The sequence below is a fragment of the Pan paniscus genome, chromosome 10 (assembly GCF_029289425.2).
Source record: "Pan paniscus chromosome 10, NHGRI_mPanPan1-v2.0_pri, whole genome shotgun sequence".
Taxonomy (NCBI): domain Eukaryota; kingdom Metazoa; phylum Chordata; class Mammalia; order Primates; family Hominidae; genus Pan; species Pan paniscus.
The window spans coordinates 139010734-139023091 of NC_073259.2; positions in this window are offsets into that span (position 1 = coordinate 139010734).

The window sequence follows — 12358 nt, forward strand, 5'->3', positions numbered from 1 at the left end:
TCAGCTTTTGAGTATGTAGGTTTATGTTTTTTATCAAACTTGCAAAGTTTACGGTTATTGTTTCTTAAAAAGATTGTCTTAGCCCCACACTCTCTCCTCTTCTATATCGAAGACATAAATGTTAGGCTGTGTTTATTGTCCCACAGGTCCCTGATATTCTACTGTTTTTCTTTTAATCATTTTTCTCTATTGTTCAGACTGCTTAATCTTTATTGATCTAGCTTCAAGTTCAACATCTTTTTTTATTTGTTATTGTATTTTCTAGTTCTAAAACTTCCATTTGTTTTTTCTTTATATTTTTATTTTTTTCCACTTGTGTGTGTGTGTGTGTGTTTCCAATTCTATCAAATCATATTGTAAACACAATTTAACTTTTTCTATGAGAGACATTTGTTATGGTACAGGTACAGTTGATGTTGTTGCAAAAGCAAATGAGACTAAAAGCAGATTCGATGTTAATCCTAGAGACCTTTTCTACTTTCTATTTTAACTTTTGTTTCAACAGTGTTTGTGATTACTCATTTGAGCATTTTCATAATAGCTGCTTTACATTCTGTCGGATAATTTCAACGTCTATATCATCTTATTATTGGTCATGAAAAGTTCTCTCTGAAGAAGTGGTAACTGAACTAAAGCCTGAGTAATAATAATAAGGACAGAGGATCCCAGGCAGGGGAAACAAGATGGGCAAAGTCCTCCAGGAGGGAATGACCAAGATGAGGTAGAGAATAAAGGGCAGTGTTTCTGGAGCATGGCGGCTTAGCTTTGGCTTTCATAACAAAGTACCATAGACTGGGGTTTAAACAACAGAAATTTATATCTCATCATCTGGAGGGTGGGAAGTCCAAGATCAGGTGCCAGCATACTCAGGTTCTGGTGAAGGCTCTCTTTCTGGTTTACAGACAGATGCCTTCTTGTTTTGTCCTTATATGGCAGAGACAGATCATCTCCCTTATGTCTCTTCTTGTAAGGGGACTAATTCCACACATGAGGGCTCTGCCTTCGTGACCAGCTGGAAGTTTTCCAGCAAAGAAGAGTAGGGTGGGGAAGATAATTCTGATATTTTGAGCCCAGGGACATGAGGAATAGAGGTCCCGCTGGCTAGGAATGAAAGCTTAACCAGCAGTTTAGCACTGTGGAGTGGAAATTGACTGATTGCTTGTTCAACATTCATTCACCCTTCTTTGAGTTCCAGATTCTGATTTTCATTCTATTCCTTACCCACTATATCAGTCAGTATAGGTTGTAGGTATATGCTATAGCAACAACAGTTCCAACATCTTAGTGGCTTAAGACAACAAAATTTCATCTTAATTTTGCTCACATTATGTATAAAACTTGGACTGCTGGAGGGGGTCAGCTCATTGGAGTCACTCAGTTGAAGGTTTCATCCACTCACTCACAAGTTTCTGCAGTCAATGAGGCAGTGAAAACTTGAGTATGGTCTTCCATATGGAAGTGACATGTATCACTTCCACTCACCTGCTGTGAGGCACAGCAAGGCATATAGTCACACTAACTTCAAATGAGCAGGAAATGAAATCCTTGCACGTGCCTAGAAGTAGAACTACAGACATTTGTTGAACAGCATCAATGACTGCTCTATTTCCTATCAATCCTTACAGCCTGAATGTGGGTCTGCCCCAGGACCCAGGGATTGAACGCCTGACTCAATGCTGCTTCAGTCAGCTCAACACATTCCCTTGATCACAGGGATTGGTTTAGGCATGGGCACACGACCCAGTGAAATGCAGTGGACATTTTTCTGCAGATGCTAGGGTGTAGAAAGATGTTTCAGCAGCCGTTTTGTGACAGTGAGGCATGAGGCTGATAGAGAATGGAGCCAACAGGAAGTGAGTGGAGACTGAGAAATAGAAAAAAAATTCCCAATGCCATTGACTAGGCCCTGAAGATGGCCATACCATCCTCTGGGATTTTAATAGCTTGAGTGTAAATACATACTTTCCTCCTTTTTGGTTAAGTCTGTTGTATTTTCTGTTTCTTGCAACAGAGAGCACCCTGATTGATATTGTCCTGAAGAAGGTTTCGAGGAAGGACATTACGGTAAATTCCTTTTATTGTTATGGGTTAAGTTACAGTACCTCATACATCACAAAATTGTGGTACAATTCAATTGATTTTCAAACCAGATATCTTTTTTGATTTCTAGTTTAATTCTCTTTCTAGGGCCTTCACAAAATTAAGTATTGGAACACTTGTTGGTATAGGATTTCCCCAGAATACGTCCCTTGACATGCAATTCTCTTTTTGGAGGTTTTTTCGAGCTTGACATTGTTATTCACTGAGACAGTGAGTGAGGTATTAATTAATGGCTAGTTTTGCTGCAGTTCAGCATGACTTTCTAAAAGGTGCAAGGTAATTGATTGTCTTTTCCCCTGCAGTTGATTTTGCTTCCAAATGACAAATCATACTGTTTGCTAGACGGTCTGTTAATTGGTCATGTGATGATGGTGGTGGTGATGACAGATGATAATGTAGTGCCTCACTGTCTAATAGGATTCCACCTTTTAATATCTAGAGTTGTTTATTCCTCAGTTACAGGTGGGTGAAAATAAAAATGGACTCATTGGTAGGTATCCCATGACTTTGGCTGAGTTCAGAGGCAAAGTGAAAAAGCCACTCTGGACTGAGAAATCACCTGAGTAATCAAGATGAGGCCCCAATCCACTTGTCATACTGTGTCAGTTAGAGATTCTTTTTCTTTTATTTTTTCTTTCCTTTTTGAGATGGAGTCTCACTCTGTCACCCAGGTTGGAGTACGGTGGCACAATCTCAGCTCACTGCAACCCCGCCTACCGGGTTCAAGCGATTCTTCTGCCTCAGCCTCCTGAGTAGCTGGGACTACAGGTATGCGCCACCATGCCCAGCTAATTTTTTGTATTTTTAGTAGAGATGGGGTTTCACCATGTTGGCCAGGCTGGTCTCGAACTCCAGACCTCGTGATCTGCCTGCCTCAACTTCCCAAAGTGCTGGGATTACAGGCGTGAGCCACCGCACCTGGCCAAGATTATTTTTCAAGTACATGTAATAAACACAAGATTCCAGTGGCTTAGGCAAGTAGAGGGGCAATATGGCAGTTCTGCAATGTCACCAGGGACTCGAGCACCTTCTAGCCTGTGGCTCTGTCATTCTTAGCTTATGGGATATTTCAGGCAGGTGTATTTAGGTGTAACTCATATATGAAAATAATCACTCTTTCCAGAGTACAGCTCCATGAGTTTCGACAAACACATAGTCATGTAACCACTACCATTACAAGACACAAAATTTGTCCAACACTGCAAAAAATTTCCCTAAGAAGGGAAATATTTAATTTTTTGGTGGTGTTATTATACATGGTAATTAAAAATTACATTTTAGATATTTAATGTCATATGTAAAATGATATTTAAAATAGCATTTAAAAATTTAAATTCCCAATCATCCATTGCTATTGTATCAAAGCAAATTAATTTTTTTATGTTGAACCTGTTTCTGTGACCTTGCTAAACTCACTTATTAGTTCTAGTAATTTATTTATTATAAAGTTCACTCCTTTAAAGTGCACAGTTCAATGTTTCTTAGTGTATTGACAGTCATGTAAAAACCATCATAATCTAATTTTAGAACATTTTATCACCCAAATAGTTATCGTTCTTTCATTTTGACTTCTAGTTCAATTCCATTACCATTAAGAGGACATACTTTATAGAATTTCAAAATTTCATATTTGCTGAGGTTTATTTTATGGCCCAGAGTATGGTCTAATCGGTGTATATTTTATGTGCACTGAAAAAGGATGTAATTTCTCTGTTGTGGGACGGAGCGTTCTATAAATGTCATTAAGCCAAGTAAGTTGATAATGTTAGTCAGTCTTCTGTATCCTTACTGATTTTCTGTCTACTTATTTTATTGATTACTGAGAGAGGAGTCTCTGAATATAACTGGATTTCTCCGTTTCTCCTTTCAACTGTAGTGGCTTTTGACATGTATTTGTGGTTCTTTTGTTAGAGAGATACCTACCGAGGATTGCTATGTGTTGTTGGTGAATTCACCCCTTTATCCTTATGTAATGACCCTCTTTATCCCTAATGGTCTCTCTTGTTCTGAAGTCTACTTTTTCCACTCCAGACAGCCACTCCAGTTTTCTTCTATTTGGTGTTCCATGGTATGTCTTTTCACTCTGCTTGTACTTTTAACCTCACTAAGTATTTATATTTAAAATGTGTTTCTTGTAGATAGAAAATAGTTGGGTCTTTTTGTTTTATCCAGGGAATCTCTATCTTCTCTTTGGTGTATTCAGATCATTAAAGCTCAGTGCAATGATCGATATGATTGGAATAAAATTGGACATCTTTGCCAGTTATTTTCTATTTGTTCCATCTGTCCTTTGTTCTCTCCTTCCTTCTTTCTCCATCTGCTTTTGGATTAATTCAGAATGTATGATTCCTTTTCATGTATATTATTGGCTTATTATTTATCCCTCTATAACATTTTCTCCCAGGGGTTGCCCTAAGGCTTACCAAATGCTTTTTTCCCACCCCCTGTGGTTGTCATAGAATCTATCTCTTCAAATCACCTTCCAATAATATTATGCCACCCCATGCATCGTGTGAGCACCTCAGGACAGGGTACTCCTACTTCCTCCCTCCCACGTTTTATTACATTTAGTCGTAAATTTTACTTTTACAAATGCTATCAACCCACAGCACCTTCTACTCTCTTGTCATTAGACAGTCAATGTTTTCTTTCTATGGCAACTGAAAATAAGAAAAACGCCTTTTATACTTACTTCAAATTTAATCATTTCTGAGTGTCTTCATTTCTTTGTGTAGATCCAAGTTTCTGTGTGGTGTCATAGTGCTCTGTCTAAAGAGCTTCTTTCACATTTCTTGTAGTTCTGGTTTCTGATAATAAATTCTGTCACTTTCTGTTTGAAAAATAGCTTATATCTCTTTCTTTTTTTGAGATATAATTTACACACAATAAAGTTCATTTTTAAGTGTAAAATTCAGTGGTTTTGAGTATATTCACAAGGTTGTGCAACCATCATCACTATTTAATTTCAGAACATTTTCATCAACCCCCAAAGGAAGCTTGTATCCAGTGGCAGTCACTCCCCCCTTCCCCCATTCCCAGACTTGTCATTCATTTCTGAAAGATATTCTTACTGGATATAGAATTCTGGGTTGACAGGGCCCTCCTCATCCTCCTGACCCCACAGCACTTTAGATACTTCATGACATCATCCTTTGGCTTACATGGTTATTGATAAGAAGTCTACTGTAATTCTGATTTTTTCTTCTCTGTACATAGTGTATATTTTTCCTTTTGCTGCCTTCATGATTTTGCTTTTATATTTGATTTTTGGCAGTGTGATGATAATGTGTCTAAATGTTTCTAGGGGTATGTGTGTTTGATATTTATCTTGCTTGGGATTGTCTGAGCTTCTTGGGTCTGTAATTGAATATCTTTCTTTCTTTCTTTTTAAATTCTTAGACTTTATGTCTTCAAACTTTTTTCTGTCTTATTTTCTCACGTCTACATCTACAATTCCAATTACACATACGTTAGATTATTTGCTATTGTGACATTGCTCTTTCATGCTCTGATTTTAAATATATATATATTTTCTTTTTCACTTTGTGTTTCAGTTTGGATAATTTTAATTGACCTATCACAATGTTAATGGATTCTTTCCTTGCCTGTGTGGAGTGTACTGATGAACACAGAGAAGGAATGTTTTATCTGTTATCTACCTTTTTTTAGTGATAGCATTTCCATTTCCTTGCCTGTGTGGAGTGTACTGATGAACCCAGAGAAGGAATGTTTCATCTGTTATCTGCTCTTTTTTAGTGATAGCATTTCCATTTGACTCCTTCATATAACTTCCATCTCTCTGCAGAAATTCTCCATTTATTCATCAGCGTTGTCATCATTTTTCCAGTAAAACATTTAACATATTAATCATAGTTGTTTAAACCAGTGTATCTTCTAGTTTGATTGCTTTGTTTCTTGGCAGTGGGTTGTTTTTTCTTTCTCTTTTGTGTGTGTCATAATTTTAGAATGAGTGCTGGACATCACACATAGGACAGTGGAGACTAAGATAAGTAGTATTTATGCCAGGAAATGGGGAAAAGTCTTCTCTGCTAGGTCATTAATGCATGTGTGTCCTTGCATGTGTGTGTGTGTGTGTGCAGATGTGTGTGTTTATGTGCATGTGTGTAAGGTATGTGTGTTGGTGTGTATATGTGCATGTGTGTGTGATGTGTGTGTTAAGTCAATCAGGCGAGTTGAGCTGGGTTTGGGTTCTGTTGCTATGGTTGCCTTCAGTCCACTGGTAGCTTCACATTCCTCTGGCAGAATCTTGCGCTTTGGGTGGGGTTTGGTTTGGCAGAAGGTTTTTCTCAGTGTTTCTGCTCTACTTTCAGTTTTAAGCGTTTCTTGTGTGCCAGAATGTCAGAGCAGCTCTCCTCTGGCTCCTGCCCTCTCAATCCTCGAACGCTGGATCTTGCAAGCCTGGGCATGGGGAATAGAGAAGGTTCTGAGGCCCAGCCTCAGTCTTAGGTGGACTTTGTGTCTCTGTGTCTTGAGATGGATTTTCTTGGTGGCCCTGCCCCTTTCCTATTTGAAGGAGATCTTTGATGATCTGGGCCCAGGAGAGTTTCTGCCCCTGCCCTGGGAATAGAGGGTAGTTTCTCCCCACTGCATCCCAGAGGTTCTTCCCTGTGCCCTGCAGCTGGCAGGGCTGGCTGTCCTTCCCCCAGCAGCACAAGGACTGCTTGTGCTTTGTTCCTTGGGGAGCAAGGTCCAGGCAGGGCTTCGTGCCTTTGCACAGTGATGGCCACTCACTTCTCCAGCTGTGCAGAGTGGTTCTCTCCAACCTCCTGCCTGCCCCCAGTCCTTCTTCTGAACCTGCTGGGCATCCAGGGAGAAGAGGCCGAGATGGGAACAAACTTCCTTGGTGTGCAGCTGCCAGCAGTCTATGCTCTCACTCCAGCCTACACCGGCCTTTAGAAATCCATCAAAAGCTTTTGCTGAATGCTTCTTACCTGTTGAGCTCATGCTCTGCCACCTGCGAGATGACGCTCATGTCCCATTTCTCCTTAGACCTATCTTCCCCTAGATTTCAGGCAGGGTGATTTCCTTGAACCTCAGCTCTCTGATGGGTTCAAGAAAAGTTAAGATTTTGTAGATTACCTGGCTTTTTCTCGTGATGGGAGTGATGTTCTTTCCAGCCTTTTACATCCCAGGAGGAAAAGCTTGTGGTTTTCATTCTCATGGTTGAGGACAGCTGCTCCACCTCAGCTTAGCATTTCCACATTCCAGCCAGAAAGGTCAAGGTCAGAAGCCTTCAGGAAGAACAAAGGTCAAAAGGAGTTTGCCTTTTCAAAATGTCTTCTCAGAAGCCCATTCAAGAGACTTCTGCCTGTCTCTCATTGCCTGTAGGTCACATGGCCACCCCTAGCTGAAAGGGAAGTAACCTTTTTACCTGTGCATATTGGCACCCAAATATATCTGCAATTCTGCATACAGAGAAAGAAGAGAACAGATTTGGGCAGGCAATTAGCAATGTCCTTTGTGCATATTCTTGCTGAAAACACTCCTTACCAACTAAGCAGTTTCTTACTCTTTCATCCTTGCTCTCATTGTCCTTGAAAACTGGATAAAAGCTATGGACCTTCTCCCCCCAAAATTCACATATGCACATTCAAAATGTGCACGTGGGCTGGGCATGGTGGCTCACGCCTGTAATCCTAGCACTTTGGAAGGCTGAGGCGGGCGGATCACCTGACATCAGGAGTTCGAGGCCAGCCTGGCGAATACGGTGAAAACCCACCTCTACTAAAAATACAAAAAATTAGCCAGGTGTGGTGGTAGGTGCCTGTAATCCCAGCTACTTGGGAGGTTGAGGCAGGAGAATCACTTGAGCCCTGGAGGTGGAGGTTGCAGTGAGTGGAGATCATGCCACTGCACTCCAGCCTGGGTGACAAAGTGAGACTCTGTCACCAAAAAAAAAAAAAAAAAGTATATGTGATCCAGAGCATTTCCTGATCCCTGAAGTCTTATCTGTGAATGCCTTTGGGATCCTTGGTGATACAGGAGCTAAAAAGAAATGATTTAGGTGGTTAGTGAGGGTACGGGAGTCCTTGGTAAGGTTTCCTTTTAATAAGAAAGCAGCCTCCAAGTCATTTCTTTTCTAACAAAAAGCAGCCTGAAAAATCGAGCTGCCAGTGTAGATAAGTAAGCTGGAAGCCTGCATAGGTGAATGCTGGCAGCTGTGCCAATAGAAAAGGGAAACCTGGAAGCCAGGTATGTTCAACATGGAGGTTCCCTCTTCCCTTTTCTTTGTCGCCACATGTGCGGGCATCATGGTGCCAGCCAAGTAAAGACTCCATTTGCATAATAAAAGATTAGAGTGGGATAGCCAGCCTCTTCCGGGCTATGTAAATGGCATATCTGGTCCAACCAATCCACTACACCCTATGTAAATCGACACCGCCTCCTCCAGCTCATCTATAAAATCAAACACATCTCACCCCAAACCCAGAAACCCGCTGGGTCCCCCTCCCTTTACACAAGGCAGCGCTCTTCTTTCTTTCGCCTATTAAACTTTCTGCTCTTAAACCTACTCCTTGTGTGTCCATGTCTTTGATTTCCTTAGCAGGAGACAACAAACCCCGGGGATTTCCCCAGACAAATGACGCTGCTTCATTGGGACTAACCTACGCGAGTGTCTCGTTCTTGGTTCTCTGAGAGCACAGCCCAGCGCCAACACTCACGTGTGAGCAGTGCTTTAGAGTGTGAGTCCAGGGGGCCAAAGTGGGGGACGGGGGCAACAGACACAGAAGTGGGGAAGCGGCAATGCAGGGAAATGCTATCGTGTTGCAACTATGATGGCTGGAGGGAGAAAAGCGGGTTTGTCCACTGGATCCTGCACTTCATGGGCTCGAGTACCTCACGTTTCTGGGTGCTTATGCCTGAGGCTGCAGGGCTTTCCTGGGCCTCCCATCTGCTGAGTCAGAGACCCCAGGGTGGAGCATGCTCTGGCTTCTGAGGGCATCGCCATCAGGAGCAACGCTGGTGGAAGCCAGTGTGGAGCTGATCATCCTACTGGTAGGTGGATAAGAAGTAGGGCAGAGAAGATTTAAAGAGGTGAATGAAAGGGGCCCCGTACACAGGCCCTCTTGATTATGTTGTTGACTCTCTCCAGCCTCAGCCCCTGCCACTTTCCCTACTTGTGCCTACTCTTCATTGAATATATAATTAATTGTGGTTTCTCAAATCTGTGTCACTGACCAGGACTCTTAATGACCAGGGACAGAAACCAAGCTCAAACTTGCTTGAGCCTAACATAAATTTCTCGGTGCCTGTCAGGGAATGCTGGCTTTAGGTCTTGTAGGATCCAAGGGCTCAGCTGACAGCATCAGGTTTTCTCTTGACCCTCTCCAAGGCTAGGCGGCTAGAGTCTCTATGTTTGCTTGTTATCTTCAGCTCTGCGTAATTCTTTTCTTGTTGTGGGAAAAATGGGCATCACCAGCCTTGATTGAAGACCATTCTGGATTAGCAACTGCAGTGGCGGAGGGAGTCTTTTCTCTCCCATGGTCAATCTATTGATCCCGGGGAAGACACTGACTGGTTCTGAGTGGGTCACATGTACACCTTTGGGCCATTCACAGTGCCTGTGGTATGGAGGAGCTGCAAGTGTTCCCACTGGGTCACAACTCCCCTGCAACACCTGCAGCTTCTGACAGTCCCGTCTGAGCTCACGGGTCGGTGGAAGAAACGTCCTTCAAAAGGAAAGCCGACAGGAGCCGGAGGGGAGGCTGGGCTGGTAGAAACAACACACGCCCACGGTCCATGGCATGCTGCATCGGAGCTTTAGCCCATTCCATAGCTTCTTTCCAGAATGTCCCATCCCTTAACCACTCAGAGAAAGAATTCTTGAACTCCTTCACGTGACTTTCTCAGTGAATTCATCCCCAGGCTTCTAACACCGTTCATTTCCATGTACGTTGTGTGCTGCACACCCCTCCTAGCACACTGCTTACGAACTGCTGCTCCGCCTTGCTTATCTACACAGGAGTAAACATGATGGACACACAACTCTTGCTGCCTCTCACAAATATGCCGGCGTATGGGAGGGTCTGAGCTGGAGGGAGGCACACCTTGGATTGGTGTGAATCAGGCATCAGGAACTCCTGTGCTCACAGCTTGTCCAGCTCTCCCTCAGCATTTGGGCCACTCCACAGAATTCTTTGTTCAGGCCCGATCTGTCCTCCTGGGACATCTGAGCTGCTCAGCACCAGGAAACATGCTCTGTTGTGCGCAGGGCATCAGCTTTGCAAATAATCCAGTTACGTTCCCATTGGTAGCTGGCGTCACACTTTATGTCCCTGTAAAATTTTGAGTGGAGCCTAATCACAATGTAAGGTCTCATTTTTAATGTTTAATTAGCATCCTCCCAGTAAAGTCTGAAATATTTTCCCAAAGCGTAACAATGTTTTTCATTCTTTAAGTAAAGTACACATGCATGTGGCCCAAAACTATGACTTGAATGTTGAATGTGAGGCTGCCTGCCGGGCACTCCCCACCCAAGCATAGAAAGAAAAGAAAATCGGGCCGGGCGCGGTGGCTTACACCTGTAATCCCAGCACTTTGGGAGGCTGAGGTGGGCGGATCACGAGGTCAGGAGTTCGAGACCAGCCTGGCCAACATGGTGAAACTCCGCCTCTACTAAAAATACAAAAAAATTAGCCGGGTGTGGTGGCGGGTGCCTGTAATCCTGGCTACTCAGGAGGCTGAGGCAGGAGAATTGCTTGAACCTGGGAGCTCAGTGAGGTTGTGGTGAGCTGAGATCGTGCCACTGCACTCTAGCCTGGGCAACAGAATGAGACTCCATCTCAAAATAAATAAAGAAATACAATAAAATCTTGGGTTCCTTGAAGGGGAATTCCAGCCACCTAGCTAGCCCTGAGAAATACATGAGCAACTTGAGAAGCAAGAAGTTAATAGTGGCGAGAAACAACAGTCAAGAGAATTAGAGTCAGGAATTCATTGCTTCCCTGTAGAAACTAAAGACAACATCGTAACAAATGACCCGGAGTTGTTTTTCAGAACCTGGATCCCCACCAAATGGATCTGTTGACTTACAGACCTCTGATATGGGGGAGTGGAGAGCTGAACTCCACCACCGTTCTTTGTTCTTTGTTTTTTGAGACAGAGTCTCACTCTGTTGCCCAGGCTGGAGTGCAGTGGCTCAATCTCAGCTCACTGCAACCTCCGCCTCCTGGGTTCAAGCGATTCTCTTGCCTCAGCCTCCCAAGTATCCTCCTGAGTACAGGTATGCGCCACCACACCCGGCTAATTTTTGTATTTTTAGTAGAGACGGGGTTTCGCCATGTTGGCCAGGCTGGTCTCGAACCCCTGACCTCAGGTGATCCACCTGCCTCAGCCTCCCAAAGTGTTGGGATCCACCCCTCCGGGGCCCACCCCTGTTCTTTGTTCTAAATTTCTTCCTGAGGGGCCTGGAGGAGGTCATGCCCACAGGCCAGAGCTAACATTCTTTTTTGCTGATCTCAAATTTTTTGACAAAGCCTTGCCTTCTTAACCAATCACAAATCAGAAAACCTCTGAATCTACCTATACGACCTGTGGGCCCCCAGTTCAAGATGTCCTAGCTTTTTCGGTCAAACCAATGTGCAGCCTCCAGGTATTATTCATGTGGGACTTAGCCTGTAACCTCTGCCTCTCCACCTTGAAAAACCCTCCCCATCAGCCATCGGGGAGTTCAGGTCTGAAGTGTGAGCCGCCAGGTTCTGCTCTCCTGGTGCCCTGCTCTAAATGCCTCGCTTCCTCTCACTGCAATCCCGACGTCCATGTTTGGCTTTGCTGCAGGAGGGCAGAGCCAGGCTGGGTTCAGTGACAAACGCTGAGTGCTCACAAAGTACCAAGCCCTGTTCTCGGGGCTGGGGTGCAGAGCGAACAGGCAGAAAGAAGGTCTCTGCTCTCATGGGGCCTACGCCTCGGTGGGGAGAGACTGACAATAAATGAAATAAACGTCTAAGATATGAAGTACATTGGATCGTGGTTAGTGGGATCGAGAAAATACAGCAGGGGAGGGCTTTAGGGAGAGGGAGACCTGCTGTCAAGGTGATGTTTGGGTGCCGAACACCCCGACGTTTGGGTGATGGAATGAGACGCTCAGAGACATCAGAGTTGCTTGGTTCCAGGCCCACGGACCACTCAAGGCCCTGTCTCAAATCTCCAGGCTTTAGGACACGCTGCTTTACATGGAGGCGGGCTCTTCATCTGGGCCTCTGAACAAGGCCTGAGACAGGACGCAGGCAAATAGCAT